At 41.0% G+C, this 22,054-nt stretch overlaps 1 protein-coding gene across 1 annotated transcript in view; it reads left to right on the forward strand.

Annotated features, from left to right (window-relative positions):
* The window catches only part of LOC146833299 (extracellular calcium-sensing receptor-like), a 362,453-nt gene that overhangs the window by 301,505 nt on the left and 38,894 nt on the right, over positions 1 to 22,054 (forward strand). The gene's annotated exons all lie outside the window — the stretch shown is intronic.

Here is a 22,054-nt window from a genome sequence, read left to right on the forward strand (position 1 = left end):
TACAGATACTCAGACAACCAATCAATAACCCATGTAGACACTCATGTAGCTACTCACAAACCCATGCAGCTGCTTATACACCAACTAACAGACTGATACAAATATTCACACAGTTTATTAACTAACCCATGCATTCAGTAAGACACATTTAATCACTCACTTATACAGTCAGTCACGCACCTATTAAATCATCCATTCAGACAGTCATACACCCACTCATTCTTCAATACACCTGGGTCTATATATATATATAAATAAAAATATATATATATATATTCACTGAAAAAACCATAGGTTTCAGGGGTGTTATAGTTAGCTGGACTTTTCACTTGTACAAAACCATTGAAATCCCCCCGTTATAGTTAGTTCAGCTAACTATAACTCGCGCGCCCGCAATGCACTGCTGATGACGTCACATATTACATCACTCATGACATGGTCAGTGACATCACTGATGACATCTCAAATGACATCACTGATGACATCACTGATGACGTCATCCAGTGAATGTGTGTTTTTCTGAAAATTAAATATGTTTTATATATGTATATCTCAAGGTCGATGGAAGAATAAATGGGTATATAAGTGTCTAAATGGATGATTTGTTTTTGAAAAATTGATTGTGTAACTGACTGATTAAGTGTATCATAGTGAATACATGGCTTATTGAGTAATGTTTAAATATGTAAATATCTGTATCAGTCTCTCACTTTGTGTATAAGTGGCTGCATGTGTTGGTGAGTAGCTACATGGGTGTCTATATAGGTTATTAGTTGGTTTTTTGAGTATCAGTCTGAGTGTCTGCATGGTTCGGTGGGGGGTATTACGTAGTGCATAGGTGCTTGAATGAGTGACTCACTGTTTGTATGTGTTGAAGACAGCATGTGTGCAGGACTGTATGGGTGGATGAGTGTGCGTATGGGTGTGTTAGTGAGTGAATGACTGTCTCAATAGTGTCTTTATGAGTAACTACATATGTTTTAAACTAGTATATGTGACTATTGGTGTATATAAGTGAGTATATGTGAGAGTGAGAGATTGAAAGAGTTCCTGTATGAATAAGTATGTGTTTCTATAAGTGATTGTTTAAAAGACTAAGTATGTGTAAGTTTCCGTAGAAGTAAGTTTGGTGGTGTGTGTATAACTGTATATGCAAGTAAATGTATGTTTGATTCTTTATTAGCATGAGTGACTATGTGTGTGAGTAACTCTATGGATGAGTGGCATTGTGTAACAGGATGTATAGGTGTATGAGTACATATGAGTGAGTACATGTATGAGTGACTATATAGGACTGTTGGTGAATGAGTGGGTGTGTATGTGGATCTTAGAATTACTGAAGAGGTTGTTGTAACTGGTATTGGTATGTCCATTTTGAAAATGTTAGTTTCTATTTCTGAATGTGTGTATCAAAGGTTATATTAGGGTGAGAGGAGGTCTGCCACTCTATCACAAGGATAATGTCATCAGTGATGTCATCAGTGATGTCATTTGAGATGTCAAAAGTGATGTCATGAGTGATGTCACTGACCATGTCATGAGTGATGTAATATGTGACGTCATCAGCAGTGCATTGCGGGCGCGCGAGTTATAGTTAGCTGAACTAACTATAACGGGGGAATTTCAATGGTTTTGTACAAGTGAAAAGTCCAGCTAACTATAACACCCCTGAAACCTATGGTTTTTTCAGTGAATTTCAAAGGTTTTTTAAATGCTAATTTCTAACTATGCCTACAGAGATAGGACATGTGAAGAAAGAAGAAAAAATGCACAAAGAAAAAAAAGAAGTGCAGAAAGAAGCAACAGAAGTCCTCAAAGATGAAGAAAAGTGCAGGAAGAAGGATAACGTGCAGAAAGAACAAAAAGAAGAGCAGAAAGAAGCCTTGTTGCAAAATCATCCTGTACCCTCAACTTTTTCAGACGGATACTGGTGGTAACTGAGTCTGACTAACCAGTCCTAGAGCCAGTGCTATGTTAAAAGACACTTAGAATACAGTGAAAACACCTACATACACTAGGGAACATTATGCATTGGGGTCCCCCTGTGATTAGCATGACCTCCTCTGTAAGCCCCTAGTATATAATAGGGCAGGGGGATCAAAACTACCTCTTAAAACAGGCCACAGGGCGTTTTTGCACACGTTAACTCAGGCCCCATCCCCTCCCTTCACCACTGTGTAAACACGCCCTGTGTCCGTTTTTAGTTGAGAGATTAAGTTCATTTGAATCCTGAGGGTCCCTAGGGTCCAACTAGCCCACTAGGTACCTCCAGTAAGTGCCACAGAGCTGCGTTGCAGAGAGGTGTAAAAAGTGGCACGACCTGGACCACCTCTCTGCAATGCAGCTCAGTGGCGCTTACTGGAAGCACTTGGTGGGCTAGTTAGCCCCCAGGGGCCCTCAGTATTGAAGGGAAATTATATCCCCAATTTAAAACGTGCCATAGTGCGTGTTTGCACACGTCACCTCAGGCCCCGTCCCCTCCCTTCACCACTGTGTAAACTCGCCCTGTGGCTGTTCTAAGTTAAGAGATTAAGTCCCCTTGAATCCTAAGGGTCCCTAGGGTCAAACTAGACCACTAGGTACCTCCAGTAAGCGCCACAGAGCTGTATTGCAGAGAGGTGTAAAAAGGGGCTTGGCCTCAGAACACCTGTCTGCAGCGCAGCTCCCTGGCGCATACTGGAGATGCCTGTTGGGCTAGTTGGCCCTCAGGGACCCTCAGTATTGAAGAGGAATTAATTCCCCAACTTACAACTCGCCAGGGGGCGCGTTTGCAGAGTGCTGCAAGGAGGGGGCGTGGCCTCCGGCACGATGCCAGTCTTTTATTTATTTTAATTTTTTAAGAAGGGGGGCTGTGTGGTTCCCCTTCTTATTCTAATTTATTGGCCCTGATGACCCCATCCCCCAGGGCCTGTCTCCTAATTATATTTTTTTGACCCCAATCCCCAGGGCCGGCCACTGTTTTTTATTAATTTTTAGAAATATATATTTATAGACACACCTAGGACATGCTGGACAAACCGTACGTACCTATCACCATGACGATGTGCGTGATATTCATTAAAAGGATTGTATGACATAATTTCGAAAGACAAAAATTCGACCTACAAAAATATCGCAACAAAAATATCGTGGTCAAGAATATCGACATCCTATCTACAACATGGTAAGTACAAAAATATCGATAATTTAATATCGATGTCAAAAATATCGTAATTCAAAAATATCGTTTTTTTTTTAGTTTAAAAATATATGTAAAATAAACCAAATAATACTTATAAATCAAAGAAACATAATTAAATATATTGTATAATATGTAAAATGTATAATAAATATATATAATTAAATGAAACTTTAATGAAACATATATATATAATATATACACTTACTTAATAATTACTTTTAATAATAATTTCTGTAACATATAAATTATTAAATATTTATTTAAATTACCAATACATCCATACACATAAAACAATAACATTAATAAATATTAAATAATTACATATAGCAAATAATAATCAATAATTTTAATTTGAATAATTTGTATTATTAATTATATATTACAATAGCTAAAATATTACAAAACATATTTAATATCAGACACAATAAAACTACTAGTCCAACTTCAACAAAAACAACAGTAAGGAAAATGTTGGATAGCGTAGGGGTAAAAATAACTATTCCAACTCCCGAGAGTGCAACAGTAGGGAAAACATTGGATAGCGTAAGGGTAAAAATGGCTATTCCCACTCCAGACAGAGCAACAGTAGGGAAAACGTTGGATAGCGTAGGGGTAAAAATGACTATTCCAACTCCAGAGAGTGCAATAGTAGGGAAAGTGTCGGATAGCGTAAGGGTAAAATCTACTATTCCCACTCCAGAGAGTGCAATAGTAGGGAAAGTGTTGGATACCGTAAGGGTAAAATTTACTATTCCCACTCCAGAGAGTGCAACAGTATAGAAAACGTTGGATAGCGTAGTGGTAAAAATAACTATTCCAACTCCAAAGAGTGCAACAGTAGGGAAAACGTTGGATAGCGTAGGGGTAAAAATTACGATTCCCACTCCAGAGAATGCAATAGTAGGGAAAGTGTTGGATAGCGTAAGGGTAAAAATTACTATTCCAACTCCAGAGAGTGCAATAGTAGGGAAAGTGTTGGATAGCGTAAGGGTAAAATTCACTATTCCCACTCCAGACAGTGCAACAGTAGAGAAAAGGTTGGATAGCGTAGGGGTAAAAATTACTATTCCAACTCCAAAGAGTGCAACAGTAGGGAAAGCGCTGGATAGCGTAGGGGTAAAAATTACTATTCCAACTCCAGAGAGTGCAACAGTAGGGAAAGCGCTGGATAGCGTAGGGGTAAAAATTACTATTCCCACTCCAGATAGTAAAACAGTTGGGAAAGCACTAGATAGCATAGTGATTCTATGAACATTATAACCAAATCAATAATTTGTTATAAAAAAATTGCATGTTAACAATGTTTTAAAAAAATAATTATTATTAAATACCAATTATGTAAAATAAATATTTAAATAAATAAATTTAAATTACATCCCACACTATTCCCCCTTTAACACACAACACACTACACATACAAAATACACAATAGATTTAAATATCAATTTATCTCTTATTTACAATTAATAATACATTCTTTATAATTAATATAGTTATTAATTCACTAATTAATACATATTAACTACGAAATTACAAATATTCACCTATTAATTATTAATTAACAATACATTAATTAGAATAACAAATAAAATACAATAATCAATTATTTATATTTACTATATTTAACTAACTAATAACAATTAATTAATAATAATTACAAATAAATAAAATATATCATTATTTATTTTATTTTAATTACATCCAACCCTATTCCCCTATAAACCCACAACCCACTACACATAAAAATTCACATAATTAATTTAATTATCAATTAATCACTTAATAAACTTAAATCACCAATTAATTACTAATTAACAATTAATTAATTAACAATAACAATAAATAAATATTAATAATAAAGTAATTATAATGTATATAATTAACCAATTAATAAAATAATTTTACAATTAATAATTAATTAACAATTAATTAATCAATTAATTGCCAATTATTAATTAATTACCAATTAATTAATCATAAATACCAATTAAACAATACATATTAATTCATTAATTATAATTAAATTACTTCCCACCCTATTCCCCTATAAACCCACAACCCGCTCTGATACTAAAACGCTAAATTAAATGTAAAATAATTATAAATCTCTAAACATTTATTTTTAAATGTATTAAAATACATTACAATAATCTTTAACATACAAATAAAATACATATTAAATGACATTACACTAAATAAATATCGATATTATTGACATTGAAATTTTTACTTACGATATTACTTACATCGATATTAAGTACTTCGATATTATTAACTTCGATATTACTTACCTTGGGATCGATATTCTGTCCATCGATATTCTTGACTTCGATATTCTGTACCTACGATATTAAAAACACGATATTATTGTAGGTCGAAATTTAAAACTCGATATTTTGGCTAAACACCCATTAAAAGGCGACTATGCATACAATGAATCCACGTGGAATGCATTTACACCACTAGTGAAGCTCTGACATGTCTGATGCCCTACCTTGCCTAATCCCGGTAGACACCCTTGTCGTTGATTTATACAAACATGGGTAGCTATTGACGGGCACATTTAATACACATGCACACCAAGCCATTCAAAGGGGATTCGACAAAAATTCGACAAACTATGCAAGAAACCCCCCTCACGGTTAATAAAACACACATCCACTGCCGGATGTGTAATACTTTTTATTTTACTCTCTGGAAAGTGGACGAACATCACTTGAGAGTCACAGCGCGCTCCTGGCAGAGCCCAATGCTGTGTTACACCCACCATTGCCTGCTGAGTGCCACACACCTCTGTGTTGTATTCCACTAGCTAGTGCATATGCTATGACACTCTCTAGCCCATGTGCACTGTAACACCACCCCGTGAATATGTCATGCCACACTTGCCTTTGCACGGGTTATATTGCCCCATCAAACGTGCCTTCCTCGATGCCTATGTTATAACGCACAGCGCTATGCCATACATATTACAATCTGGGATCCATATCTTTGTCACAGGGCATATGCAACGTTACACTCCCAGCACATATTTTATATTACAGCTTTAGAGACTAGTTAGGTTACACAACACTGCCCTGTGCATATTACACTCCAAGGCGCATATCGCATAGCACGCGCTAGTGCCTGTGCTATCTCGCGCTCTCCAATGAATTTGTCATTGCGCACAATGTATTGCATATTATATTTCACGCCCCGGTTCATCTTTTATATCACACTTTTTGGTGCATAGTTTATAACATATACTATATCTAGTTTTCATTTTCAATCGTGCTCTCAGGACTATGTTCTATATAACACTGCGTCCACCTACCCTTTTCACGGGCATTACATTTTGCGATGGGGGGGTGAGGGTCAGTGGGTGTTTCTGCCAACTGAGCTCGGAGTCACAGTCACAAACGTCCTCTTCTTCCTGAATAAAAGTGAGATTATGCTGCATACTTGTTCATATTTTAAGTAGTTCGCACAGAGGCACATTTTAAAAACAATAAAGTTCCTAATACCCACCTTCTCTGAACAGTTAGCTTGCTGCCCCATCCACCTCCTCCCTATCCTCTGTTGTCTGAATCCATGGACTAGCCTCCTCCCTCCGGCCATGCATGGTCTGATGTGCTGCCACTGCCCTCCATTTAGCATGATGTACCAGTCCACTCCTCCTGCCCTCCATTGCCCAAGTCTATGGCCCATCATTGACCTTCTGCTTAGCCTCTGTGCTTAGCTTGCTGCCCCTATTCTCTTTCCCCCTGCCCTCCGATGTCTTTGTGCATGCCCCTGCTCCATCCTTTTTGCCCACCATGTTCCATGGACCTGCCACTCCTATCTACTCTGAGTGTTCTGTTGAGCTGCCACTCCCCTCCCACCTGCCTAGCATTTTCAGATGACTGTAACCTGTCCCTGCCACCTCCACCCTGCCTATCTACATGCCATGCCCCTATCCCCTTCCTACTGTCCTCCATGGTCCATTTTACTGCCACACCCTTCTGCCCTCCCTGGTCTGTTGTGCTGCAACTGCTCCTCCTGCCTGCCCCACGCGGTCTGTTGTGAGGCTCCTTCCCCTGAACTCTCTTGTCTGTGCCCAGGTCCTGACCCTCCCTTCTATCCTCCATGGTTTTTTGTGCAGGCCCCTGCACCCTCCTTCTTGCCCATCATAGCCATTGTTCTGCCACTAACCCTCCCGCTTGCCATGCATGGTCTTCTGTGCTGCCTTGGCCCCTCCTACCTTCCATGTGTGGTCAGCTAGCTGCCCCTGACCCCCTCCCACCTTCCCTCCATGATCTGTGTGTATGCCATCATAGTCTCATTGTTGCTCTCCATGGTGTGTCTTGTTTCTAGTGCCCAACCTGCCTGACCTCCATGGTCATCTTGCTGCTCCTGCCCTGCCCCCTTGCCCCCAGCCCTCTGTTTCCATGTGCAGACCCCTATTCCCTCCCTCCTGGCTTGTCTGTTCCATTGTAATGCCCCTGATCCGTCCCTCCTGCCCTTTATGGTCTGTTATGCTGCAGCTTTCTCTCCTGTCTGTCCATTATGGTCAGCTAGCTACCATTGCGTCTTTCCCCTCTGTTCTCTGTTGTCCATGTGCATGGTGCTGTCCCCTCCCTATTGCTTTCTATGGATTGTTGTGCTGCACTCCCGTCCCAGATGCCCTGTGTGGTGTATTGTGCTGCTGCAAACCATGATGCCTGCCCTGTAGGGTCAGTTTGGTGCACCTCTCCATGTCCCTCCTGTCCTCTGTTATCCAAGTCCATGTCCCTACTCCAATTCCTCCTGCCTACCATGATCTAATGTACCATACTTTCGAACATTTTGAACATGGTAAGAGAAAGATTTTGAAAAAAAGCTGGGGTATTGATTTTCCCCTTTGAGTTACATTGAAAAAGAGGAGATTGTAGACAGGAGACAGATCAAATAAAGCCCATTTGAGCTTAAAAACATTGGATGTTTCCTGGCTGAAATGGGTCTGTTGGCATGTATGGTTGTACTACCACTGCCTCTCCCTTCTGCCCACAATGGTCTATTATATTGCCACAGCCTCTCTTGCCAGTCCTGTATTGTTGGTGTGTTGCCCTTGCCCCCCTTTCCCCTGCCTCCATAGTCTGTTGTGCTGCCACTGCCCTTCCTGCCTGCCCAGTGTGGTCAAATTGTTGCCTCTGCACTCTCCTACCTGCCTTCAATTTTCAGAGTCCGTTTCCCTGGCCTCTGCCTCTCAACAGTATCCCAATGAACAACTAGATTGCTAACATTCTATATTTATTACAAAAGTGTGGAACGCCTGATGTCATCTTGATGTAATAAAAACTGTAATACCTAGAGCATTTTATTTAGAAATTACATATATGAGAGGGTCTTTTTCGCATCAAAATTATGGTTAGTGCTCTAAAAAACTATATTTTCTGAGTTTTCAAATAGCGACAAAGAACTTTTAAATTATTTGTAATCTTTGTTTTTTTATCCAGTTGACCACTTGATTAAATGTTGCACCTAGGGGAGAGGATGTGGTGTTACTTCCAGAGCTGCAGACTTTGCAACTGGGGAACCAGGTTGGAGTTTCTGCTACAGCTCAAAATTCTGTGATTCTGGTCAAATCACTTAATCTCCCCATGTCTACAACCAACATGAATTTGATCTTGTGTGATGTAACCAATGCTCATGTAAAGCACTAAAATACCTGCAAATACACAAAAAATAAGTGTTTTGCACACTTCTGTCATTGGGCTACATGTGGGCTACATCTGGGTGATATTTGTGCTGCATTTGGGCTCTTTTGTCTCTGGTCGCCATTTTGGGAGACTTATTTGTTATGAAGTTTCCTAATTTCTTCATTTACTACAGTCTCCTCAGTAGGAAATACTTTCAGTGTTTTACTTTGATTCCATCAAGAAGGCATTCAGATGTGTCACACATTTGCCATAAATTCAGAATGTTAGCACTCTAGTTGCTTATTAGATCACTGTAGTAAAGCTACTGTTCACCAGGGAAGTCTGCTGCTAGTATTGAAAGTGTATGTTGAAGTCTGCATGTCAGAATTGTTTAATGAAATAGAAGAGGATTTGAGAAGTCACTCAAAATGTGCCCTCATTTTTCTTTCTGCAGCACTAATCATACTTTCTATGGCAAAATGAACCCTCTCATTTTTTTCCTTTTTAAATTAAATGTTTTAAGAGTTACCACTTTATTCCAATCAAGATGGCTTCAGGTGTGCAATACGTTTGTCATAAGTAGGACTGTTAGCGCTCTAGTTGTTCTTTAGAACACTCTGGGAAGCTGCAGTAGAACACAAAGGAATCAACTGACAGTCTCTGCCCTTGTTGGATGTACATGTTTTACTGAGAATGTCAGACTTCATTCTCGCATGACTGAGAAAGATAATGTGAATTTACAGAAAATATGCTCTTAGTTTAGCTTATAGATCACCTTCCAAACCTCTGTGGGAAAAGCATGAGAAAATAGATTTCTCTCAAACATGATTCATGATATCACAGCAGAAGGCTTTTTCACATGGTAAAATCACCTTAGAACACACCACAATTCCTAAAATGAGTATGGTACCATCAACAAATGTTTTATAATGTAACTAGTGTCTTAAAACCTTCTATTAACTGCAATGCTTTTTAATGAGGTGCTATCATGTATATTGGTCCCAAGATGGCTGCCAACACTTATTGGATGAAGTACTGACAGCCAGTCAGATCTCACGATGAGATGTGTGGTTAAGCTCCGCCCAGATATAGCTATCTTTTTAACTCTAATTTTCTCAGGAACTACTGAACGGATTTACACCATTTAAGCAAAAGGCACGAGTCTGAACTGAGGACTACCTCTTTGCCAAATTTGGTGTAATTCCGTTCAGCAGTTCGGGCTGTAGCTACGTCAACAGGTCCTATGGGAAAATGCATGGGGAAAATGCTTTTTGGGACCCCCCTTTTTTCTCGGCCCCTGCTTAATGAATCGCCGTGAAAGTTTCAGGATAGGAGCGGACCGGAGCTGGCCAAAAGTTTGGAAAATTTTGCAAAGATTCGTCAATCGGCGCCAACGTTATTCGAAATAGAATGTTGCAGATTTCCTATGGAAATTGGTCCTAACTATAACCACCTACTGGCGACTGCCAGTAGGTAATATATAGATATATATATATATATATATATATATATATATATATATATACACACAAACATATACATAAATGTATACCCAATAAAATTAAATTACAAACCATTTTAATTACAATTAATAAACTAAACAACTTAAATCTTATCAATTCACTACAAATATTACACATAATAAAACATTATAATGATAAATATTAGATTTTTACACACAAAAACATATTTATTACATTTTAAATAAAGTAAAGTAAGCTAGAAATTCAGTAATTAATACATATACTATTCCCATTCCAATTTATACAACAGTAGGGAAAATGTTGGACTCAGGTGGGGTAAAATGTACTACTTCCACACCACTCAGCGCAACAGTATGGGAATTGATTAATTGCAGAGGGTTAACATCTTCTATTCCCACTCCAGTCAGTATGAGAGTAGGGACATTTTTGTATTCATGAGGCATAAATTTAACTATTTAAACTGCACATAGTGCAATAGTAGGTAAAGCATTGGATTGCGGAGGGATACAATTTGCTATTCCTACTTCAGTTAGTGTACCAGTAGGGAAAGTGTTGGTTTGCAGAGAGGTAAAATGTGCGATTCGCACTCCAGTCAGGGAAATAGTAGGGAAAGTGTTTGGCTGCAAAGTGGTAACATTTCTTATTCCCACTCCAGTCTATGCAACAGTAGGGAAAATGTTGAACTGCAGAGGGGCAAAATGTCTAATTCCCACTCCAGTCAGCGAAACAGTAGGGAAAGTTTTGGATTGCAAAGGGGTAAAATATATTATTCCCACTGCAATCTATGCAACAGTAGGGAAAGTGTTGGATTGCCAAGGGCTTCATTTTACTATTACCACTCTGGGCAGTGCAACAGTGGTGAAAGTGTTTGATTACGGAGAAGTAAAATGTATTATTCACACTTCAGTGTATGCAAAGGTAGGGACAGGGTTGGATTGCTGAGGGGTCAAATTACCCATTCTCACTGCAGTCAGTGAAACAGTAGGGAAAGTGTTGGATTGCACTGAGGTAAAATGTACTATTCTCACTCCATTCAGTGCAACCCTTATACCCTACAGAATCTACAACCGGCACCTCAAATTTAATTGTAAAAAAAATAATTACACTATTAGCATAATAAATTATATGCCACATAATTATTATTAATTTAAAAAAAAATTAATTAAATTAATTTATTTCACATACCCCTACAAAACCCACAACCCGCATCTAAAACTTAACTTTAAAAAACAGGTGCTTACACAATTAACAGAAATACTTATTAAGTATTAATATTAACAAAATATTAATTATTGATTAATTATAGCTAACTTACTTTGCACCCCATACCACTACAAAATCCACAACCCGCACCTACAATTAACGTTCAAAAAATGATTACACAATTAACATAATTAATTATCAATGAAATAATTCATATAAATTAAAAATAATTAATTAATCATAAATCATTTACTTCCCACCCTATCCGCCTACAAAACCCACAACCTGCACCTAAAAGTTAACGTAAATGAAAATGTATTACACAATTCACATCATTAATTATAAATTAAATTACTAATAATAGAAAAAATAATTAATATTTAATTATAATTAATTTACTTCAAACCCTGTGCCCCTATGAACCCCACAACCTGCTACAGTGATAAAAATGTATTAAACTAAATGTAATAACTACTAAAAATGTAACTATATGAAAATCATAAACAATTATTATAAAAAAAACATTGATAACTTACATTTGAAATATATACTAAAATACATAACTAAAACACTATATAAAAACAATATTTTTGTAAACGATATTAATGATTTTGATATGTGCAAAATCAATATTACTTACCTTAAAATCGATCTTCTTGGCAACGATATTCTTGCAGACAATATTTCTATGTCATGATATTTTGGACACTTTATTTTGTTATGATGACATTTTAGTTTCAACATTTTGTCTGAATACCAGTGAGGAGTAAAACATTGCGCAGCCAGTGCTTTTATGAATGGGAAAAAGTGCTTCTACACACAGAATGCAATACTGTACATTGAAATTCAGCTGGCAAAAATGAGCTGTATGTTTATCCTTTAACCATCACTGTGAGGGAATAAGCTGGCCTTAGCAGATGTGATTCCCTGTGCTAGGGTGTGTATATTATAGTGACTGCAAGCTGGGGCCCATTACCCTTCTGGTGGGTGCATTTCTTCTCGTTTCCTCTTTACTTTAGTCTTTTCTCCACAACATGGCAGTCATCTTATCCTCACTAATGGGGGGGCAGTAGACCTCCTTATGGTGTGTGGTCCTACACTGCCCACCAGGAATGGTGGCATTCACTTGGCTCCAGCCCAGCCAATGATGTTGCCTTCGGCCCCCTTCTGGTGTGCAGGTACATGCTCCAACTCAATATGTAGGGTGGCACATGCACTGGTGAGGAGAAGGCTGTGTTCCCTCAGCGCTACTCCTGGTGAGAGGATCTTCTCTTATGTTTTCTCCTCAGGTCAACACAATGCTATCACCCAAAATGTAGAGGCAACATAGGCCAGCTGCGCTGCTTGAACAGAGGTCACCATAACTGCTGACTATAGTAGGAAATCTCGAGGTTGCGCCAGCCTTCTCAAGGTGCTTTGGCTTCTTACGATATGACTGTTGAAATACGATCACAATACTTTAGATGCTACCCAGTCTTGGTCGCTCTGTTGTTTTACAGGGAAACTGAGGGATGTGGTCGTGAGTTTTGTGAACACCAAGCAGTCACAAGTGCTTCGTCTCCTAGGCATGCACCAGGAGCATCAGGGCCCTGGGACTCACCACATAGTCTTGCAACGCAGATACTTTCCGGGGTAGCACTGGGATGCATTCTGCTTCTTTTGCCTCAGCAACTCCTTACCTCTTCCTTGTGCAAGGGTACCACCAGCACCCGTTCTGGGCAATTTGCCTGCTCCTTTCTTCAAGACAGGCCCCATGCATCTGCTTCAGGCATATTGCATATCTTTCAGGTTCTTGTTGATAAGCCTGGTGAAGGGAAATTAACAGTCAGTGTACTTGTGTCTTGAGCCACAAAATAGTTTCTTGGTCTCCACTGATGTGGAACTAAGATTTTGGGTAATGAGAAATCTTAGCACACTAACTAGTAGTGTTTGCTTTCATACTTATACCAATTTTGCAGTCAAAGTATCTAATGTTTCACAGGTCTGGGATGGGTTTCGAGTTGTTCTTCTTTTTGGGTATTCCTCCCAGACTGGTCCAGTCAAACTTTTTGTCTCACGTGTCAGCAAGAAGGCAAGATTCTCCAGTAAGGAAAAACACAAATCAATGCCATATAAGAAGGTGAGGGTTCCCCACTTAATTTCCCACTCAGCCTGTTATGCATAACACTTTCAGGGAACAGTAGAGCAGAAAAGGGCCAGAGATAACCCTACACTTGAAAAGGATTGTCTGTCTTCTCCCCTGAATGCCCGAGAAACTGGATTACTATAAGCACCTCAGAAATGCTCTGGAGATGCCCTGCAAATCATTTTGATATCCGGACTTTCTCCATCTAATGTACTTCTCCAGTGAGGAAAATAAAAATGGAATTGTGTATGGCTACTGACTCCATGCACATTGTACCACACACACACATGAACTACACATGCACACAGATCCTTGCCCTACCTGGAGAGCAGAACCCAGCGTCAGGAGGTTGGCAGACCAGTTTAAAAACATGGGAAGTCTTTAGGCAAGTCTCCCCGGCAGGGGACAGAAAAAACAGGTCTGCTCTGTCGCTGAAAACTGTTGCAGACCACAGAGCCGATCTCTCTGTTGCATTTCATGTCATAGGGAGACCTCCACACACACGAATGCTGTGTGTGCTGAGGCTAAAAGAACGACAATCCGGAATTTGCTATGACGAACTCTAGGAAGGGGTGTTTTTTCTTTAGAGTCATGTAGTGGACCTTTTCCATCCCAACACCTATCTATTCTGTCTCTTATATATGCCTGTACCTTCCTTCCTGTCTACACTGTACTTGCTCTCCCATCTATGTTATCTGTACTGTAGGTCTTCCAATCTATGCAGTCCGGGTACACTGTGTGTGTGCACTGACTAATATTTGCCGGTCTTTTCTTTGTCTGTCCTTATACCTTCTGAGTGTATGTCTGTACTATTTGAGTCCTCTTTTCTGTCTATACTGTTTCTATCTTATCTATACTGTCTGTCTCCTGCCTGTACTGCCCCTCTGTAGTCTGTCTTTCTGATGCTTTGTTTCCAACTTCTTATCTGCCATACACTACCCATACTGTATTTTACCATATCCATCAGTACTACCTTCTTCTCTGTTTTGCCATTCTGCCATTTTACCTATCACTACTCTCTGCTTACCTCTGTGCTGTCTCCCTGGATGTACTGCCTGTCTCTTACCTGTGGCCAGATTTGTGGTCTGCAGATTTATATGTGAAATGCATCTGTTGTAACGGTCATGTCCTCTGTATGGTGGGCAATCGTGTCCCCTGCCCTGAGTACCCGACTGCGTGTATCCGGAACCCGGCAGTAGCTTTTGCTCCCAGCCTCACACTAATTTAGTGTGTGGTCAAAGGCCTGGGCCTGCCCCTTAAAATGAGTTATGTCCTGGACCTGTCCTGAACCTTAAGAGGTGCACCAAATGTACCCTCATTTGTTTGACATAGACTACTGTCCCTGTCATGGGTTTAGCATGTACACTGGTTGTGGGTGGATGCTCTGTTTTGTGAATCAGTAGTGGTTATCAGATCTTTTTATCTGTGCCACTAGAGTGGAAGCAACTGTCCCACTAGTGTCAAGTTCCATGTCTATATACTAAGCCAGGTCCTAGCACAAACCTCTCAGTATACGTAATGCTTGTGCATTTGTGTATAGCCTTTGTGGTATGTGCATTGTTTGCATGAGTGGACCACAATAATAGAGATCTGTGGGTTCCCTTTCTGTAGCGTTTTGCCTTTCCATGTGCACAGGAAGGAGTGAAGGTTGTTTTCCCAGAAAGCGATATTGCTGATTTTCCTATAGCTGGAGGGAGGACATCTAGATACTGTGGAGAGGAAAGAAGGGACAAGGCTCTCATTAGAAATGCAACATGCTCCTTTATCTAAAAGGGGCTTCTGATTAGTGTTCCTTAGCATTGCCATTTTGTAGATGGTGGAGGTGAAGAGCGGGATTGCACCCTCTGTTGATGAGTGTGAAGGGTCCCTTATGAAAGGCCATCAATTTGCCCCTTTCCTCAACAATGTTCAATGTAGCTGTTGATAGCAGGTGCAAAAAGCTCACACCTTTTTGTCACTCTGTTGTGGGAGCTCCAAAGTGGGGACGACACTGCTACGTAGAGCCTCACTATACAAAGGCTTTGTCTGAAGATCAGCCTGGAGAGGACATATGAGAGAAGAATAAATAAAAAACGGGTTCCGAGTGTATAGACAGATTATCTGCTTTGACTATATTGAAGTGGGTGCTGCTGACCCACTTGTTGCTCAAGCCCCAAGTTTGCTTTGACCAAGCAATGGAATGCTCTGCAGAAACCTCTGGGGACCTCTGTGCAACTAGAGCTTCTGTCTTACTGAAAGCCAGCTCTCTCAGGTGATGATACACCACCTGGAGCCTAAGTCTAGAAGGAAGAGCTGTTTCCTTGCCCTGAAGTGCCTGAAATATAACTTGCTTGCTCAGAAAGGGAAGGTGTATGCCAACCCTGCAATATGTGTTATCTAGGGCAAGCCAGAAGCAGCTGACATCTGGGCTGATGATCCATCCACCCAAAGACACTCAGGAGAGTGATCTGCAATCAACCAGATCAGAGCACAGTCTCATCCGCTGAGCACACTTCAATCGACAACAGTGCCAATGACTTCACAGGAGGGAGTATATCAGGCAACTCAGATTGCATTAGTGGAGACAAACATCAGCACCAACGACGAGGAAGAGGACGAGGTAGAAAACGTACATGGGGATGATACCCCACCTGGAGAACGTCACAATTTGAGGATGAACCAAACCATTTCTTCAAACTGTACGTACCTCAAAACACGGCATGGATCAATCCCTTCCAACAAGGCCCTCACAACAACTTCTCCACTCACAGACCTCCTTTTTTAGGGAGAGGAGAGAACGCCTCATACCGAAAGAAAAAAGGAGTGAGATGGGATAGCAAAGATCTGCGAGTTCTAACCATGAACATGTCAAAGGACACGGATCGACCAGGAACAAGCAACACAAATCGCTAGTCTTTAACCATACGGATATCAACCTGATGGAAGATCAACACCAACTCCTGAATAAAGGATTGGGCTGTGCCCCCACAAAACCCATGCACAAATTCAAGCTCCATTGTGAAGTTACTGAATTGTGCCGCGAAATAAAACTTAAGGCATTTTTCCAAAATACAACAGACATACCAACAGAAGGAAACACTGATCTCAGAAGAAAATCAACATTCTGCCCTCACCACACTTTCACACCAGTAGAGATCCTTGCCTTCGAGCAAGCCCTTTTCAAAGAACTAGAGTGTCTGGACTCTACCAAAAAGCCATTTGTAAATAGAACATAAAAAGAACATATAGCACTGGATCAACTAAAAGAAAACAACAACTTGATCATAAAACTGGCAGACAAAGGCAGCAACATAGTGCTACTAACACCAGATAATTACAATCAACAATGCATCAACCTTCTGTCTGATGACAAGTTCTACCGAATTTTACCCACAGATCCCACGCAAGACTAAAAAACACTATCAATATAATGGTGGATGAAGCAGAAACTAATTCGTGGATTTCTAAGAAAGAATCAGACTTCCTACAAGCAAAAAACACAAGAACACCATACTTCTATTCTTTACTGAAGATGCACAAAAATAGAATCCCTACTCCAGGGCGTCCAATTGTGTCAGGGATCAACTCAATCTTAGAACCCCTGTCACAATTCACAGATTTCTTCCTCAGACTCATTGTGCAATAGACCCCTACTTGCCTCAAGGATACCCGAGACCCACTGAACCAACTTAAATACGTTGAATATGGCCTTGAAACAGAACTACTAGTTGGCTTGGATGTTGAAAGTCCTTACACCAGCCTTCCCCAAGAAGCCACACTAAAAACCATTGAGGAAATTATTTTCAAAGAAAACTGGCCTTTTCAAACCCCCAGGTATTTCATTCTTGAATGCTATCACCTCGCTCTCACAGAACATTTCTTTGAGTATGAAGGTGCACTATATCTACAAACCCACAGGACTTCTTTTGGCAGTACCTTTGCCCCATTTCTGGTAGGATTACTCATCAGCACTTTCAAAGGAAAATTTGTCCTTAACAATCTCAGCTCACACAGCTGTCGGATACTATTCTGGAAAAGATACATAGACAACTTCTATATGATCTGGAAAGGCACAGAAGAGAGTTTATCAGATTTTCAAATTTGGCTCAATTCATGTGACAATTTTTTTTAATTCACCTTCACAGCCAAACAACCCACCTTGGACTTCTTAGACATAACCATCTCTGCTGAAGATAACAATCTGAAAACCAAAACCTTTTACGAACTGACAGCTAAAAACAGCCTATTATCTTTCAACAGTTTCCATCCCCGCCCCCTGGGAAAAAATCTTCCTTTTAGCCAATTTCTCCACGTTAAGAGAAATTACAGTGAAAAAGAGGACTACACGCAGCAAGCACGAGCCTTCAGCATTAAACTGAGAGAAAGAAACTACCCAGACAAAATAATATCCAAATGTCAAAAAAGAGCCCGCAATCAGAACCGTGACAGCCTCCTAGAACCTGTCACAAAAAATACACACAAAAGATGTCCTTACCTGTGTAACCACATTTAACAGCTGCACAAATAGACCGAAACAAGGCATTAACAAACACTGGCGCATACTGACCTCAGGCACTCTGAAGTGGCCAGAACTGAGATTCGCCAACAGAAGAAATAAAAATATCAGTGACATACTAGTTTGAACTGGACCATGAGAAAAAAACTAAGTTGGAGAAAATGTAATTTCCTCATGGGGCCTGACCCCAGTCACAGGCCACTATCCTTGTGGTTCATGCTCAGTCTGCCATCTCACACAACAGACTAAGTCATTATAAATCACTGAAGGTTTTAAGTGGACTCTGAGACAACCACACGAATTGTAACACATGCCACGTAATTATATGATCACATGCCCCTGTAACCTATATGAGATTAGAATGACCTCCGAAGCGTCAAACATCGCATAGGGGAGCACCGTAGTAATATCCGGTGCAAAGAGTCAACCACCAAGATGAGCAGCCACTACATAACTGAATAACACTCAACAGATGAGCTACTATGGGTCATTCTGGAGACTTTAGACACTCCACAAGAGAATGTGGAATGCATCCTTTTCGAGAAAAAACTGATTTGGGTGTACTGCTTGGGAATTTATAACCAAGGATTAAACAACACTATTCCATGGTTATCATTCCATTAATGAACGTATGCCATGAATCACCAGGGCGCGTAAGAACAAAAATCACCTGCTGAGTAAAGAACAAAAGTAATGTGTGTGATTAAGTACATTAATAAACTTTTCACTGAACAAATCAGAAACCATTTTGAGTGCGACATCGCATCTTGTCCTCCACAATCCTGATATAGCGCCTCATTACCAATTCACATTCAAACAACATTACCCATAAGGCAGCATTATTAGAAATTTCCTCCCCCCAAGTGGCTCGAAAAGCTGCTACAAAAAATATCCACACTTTAACACTTCCTATGTTAACATTAGGAGCTTTCCTGACTCTTGCGCAGACATCAAGTACGATTGTTTCTAAGCACTATTAGCCACAGGAAATTGCGACCAATCAGACCATGTGCGGGAGGGCAAATAACAAAGTCCCGGCCTTCAAATCTACCCCCTGTTCCAGGGCAAATAAGACAGCAATAGCACATGTCTTACGAATCACACACAGCAGAATTAAAAGCCAAAGTGCTGGCCTCATGGAACTGAAATGCCCGCATAGATTCCAGGTAAAACTAACCAAATCAGTTATTCCTAAAGCTCTCTCACTTTCACTTTGCACTTTTATCCTCATAGAGGCACACAAATGCACCTTTGGTAATGTTCTCTTCTTTTAAAACCTGCAAGTTCACTCTGGCTTGAGATACTTTACGTCTACCGACAACAGGAAGCCAGCATGTTTATCGCTTAACCTCTCCTTAACCGCTCCTTACTCCTCCTGCCTTAACCCCTCTTGTTTATTAGTAAGCAATCACTTTATCCAGCTATGCCCCTCTTTCCCTCCCACATTTACTACTAAGACATATATGTGTATGGAGATGTCTACAGACGGGTACAGATCTCTGCAGTAAAAAGAAAGGAGAGGTGGAGTCTAGACCTCCACATGTACATATGTGAATAACATTTTGTAGTACTAATAAAGATACTACAAAATGAAGTTTGTGAATATACCCTAATGTGTATAGATGTAACTATTTAAACAAAAAAATATTGACAATAAATAAGCAAAACATTAGAAAGAACTACAAAAGTGTAAAGATTATGTAGATGTTCATTTAGTTCTAAGAGAATCAGTCTTTGTTTCACTAATGACTTCCTTCTAGCCTTTAGCTAAGCTGACTTAACACCAAAACTGCATGTCTGAGTTTACTGAGGTAGCCTCAAGCCCACATACCTTAATTGAATATCAGCTCTGTGTTCTGTATTTCAAGGTCTCTTTCTAGTTTTTCTGCATTTAGTTCTGGAATTCCCAAGCAAGTCCATGAGGCAAGCCTGACTCAAAGGCGCCTTTAGCCTTTTCTGAGGATGCTTACACCTGAAACTTGCATGAACTAAGTTGTCTCCCAGGAAGTCCAAAGCTCCTCTTTGCCAAATACATGTCTGAACCAAGCTTAAATACACTTTTTTGGTTATTTTGAAACAGACAGGTCTCTTGAAGAATTATATAAAATATAAGAATTAACATTTTAACCTTTCTGCACCATCACTGAATTATATCATGTTATAAATCATTTGAATGCGTATAGATGAATAGTTGATACGCTATCAACTATTATAAAGCAAATATTATGTTGTGTGTGCAATCAGTGCTGTATGCAATAAGTATGGGTTCATGAATGAAAAGGGTACTAAAATACATGGATATATAAAATGCAATGGAGGCACATAAATAGAAAATGCAAGGATTATGTCAGTTGTATCCGATTGGACCATAACACTGCTGTGACCACTGATTGAACTTAAGAGGACAGCACTGTTCCTGCAGAAGAGTACTCAGGTGAGCTTGTGATCTTTGACCTATGGCCCAACACTCATCTCACTCGAAGTCCTGAAGTGGAGACCTGAACAATGCCCGGAGGCTGCGTGCCTGCGCAGACTCCGGGCGGCGCCCTCCACTGCCGCTCCCAGTGAACTGGACCCCAGTGCAGGAGCACTTGCAGCTGGTGCGCCTCCCGCTGGCAGAGCGAGGGAGAGGCAGAAGAGTGCTGCAGGTGCCTGCGGAGGGCAGTACTTCAACCGAGCTCCACAGTCTTTTTGGGGAACGAACGGCTGAGACTATTGACAACAACTGACGCCCAATCTCTAGAGGAAAAGAAAGCCCTCCACCTGTGCCTGATCCCCACCCTATAAAAAGACAAATTTGAAACGGGCAATAGGGGAGAGAATGAGGGAGGAAGGGAAAGGGGAAATGACCAATCCCTAGAGCACAGCGGCTCCACCCACGCCAGTGAAATCCACTTTTTTGTCTGCTGTATTGTGTAGTTTTTAAATTTTCTGTGTGTTGTGGTAGTTTTATTTACCCACTGGTTGGGACAGTTTAGATTATTGCCAGCTCTTTGACTGTTAAGTCCTGAGATTGAAGCGCGCCCACAGGACCTCCCGGAAATGACTATGACTGGCGCAGTGGCGTAACAAAAGTTTAGAAGGCTCCCCTGCAAAGTGAATGGAAGGGCCCCCTTCCGGAGTCAGTCAGGAACTCTCAGGCCAGTGTACTGTGCTGAGGGGGCCCCTCCCGTAGTCAGTCAGGAACTCTCAGGCCAGTGTACTGTGCTGAGGGGCCCCCTTCCGTCGTCAGTCAGGAACTCTCAGGCCAGTGTACTGTGCTGAGGGGCCCCCTTCCGCAGTCAGTCAGGAACTCTCAGGCCAGTGTACTGTGCTGAGGGGGCCCCTTCCGTAGTCAGTCAGGAACTCTCAGGCCTGTGTACTGTGCTGAGGGCCCCCCTTCCGGAGTCAGTCAGGAACTCTCAGGCCAGTTTTCTGTGCTGAGGGGGCCCCTTCCGGAGTCAGTCAGGAACTCTCAGGCCAGTGTACTGTGCTGAGGGGGCCCCTTCCGGAGTCAGTCAGGAACTCTCAGGCCAGTGTACTGTGCTGAGGGGCACCCTTCCGTCGTCAGTCAGGAACTCTCAGGCCAGTTTACTGTGCTGAGGGGGCCCCTTCCGGAGTCAGTCAGGAACTCTCAGGCCAGTGTACTGTGCTGAGGGGCCCCCTTCCGTCGTCAGTCAGGAACTCTCAGGCCAGTGTACTGTGCTGATGGGGCCCCTTGGTGCTAGCTCACCCCATTCCCACCCCCTGCAGGGTGCTATGTTACACCACTGGAGCGCTGCTGCTGCCATCCCTGACAAACAAGTACAAAAGTGGTTGTGTTCTTGGCCCAGTTCATCACCATACTGCTTAGGCCAACGTCCCAGACTCCATGGCTTAGGCCCAGCAGACCCTGTTAGCCCTGGGGCCCCTGAACGGGTGTGGCACAATTGCAGAAAACCTCTTGTCCCC

The sequence above is a fragment of the Triturus cristatus genome, chromosome 4_2, assembly GCF_964204655.1.
Source record: "Triturus cristatus chromosome 4_2, aTriCri1.1, whole genome shotgun sequence".
NCBI classification, from domain to species: domain Eukaryota; kingdom Metazoa; phylum Chordata; class Amphibia; order Caudata; family Salamandridae; genus Triturus; species Triturus cristatus.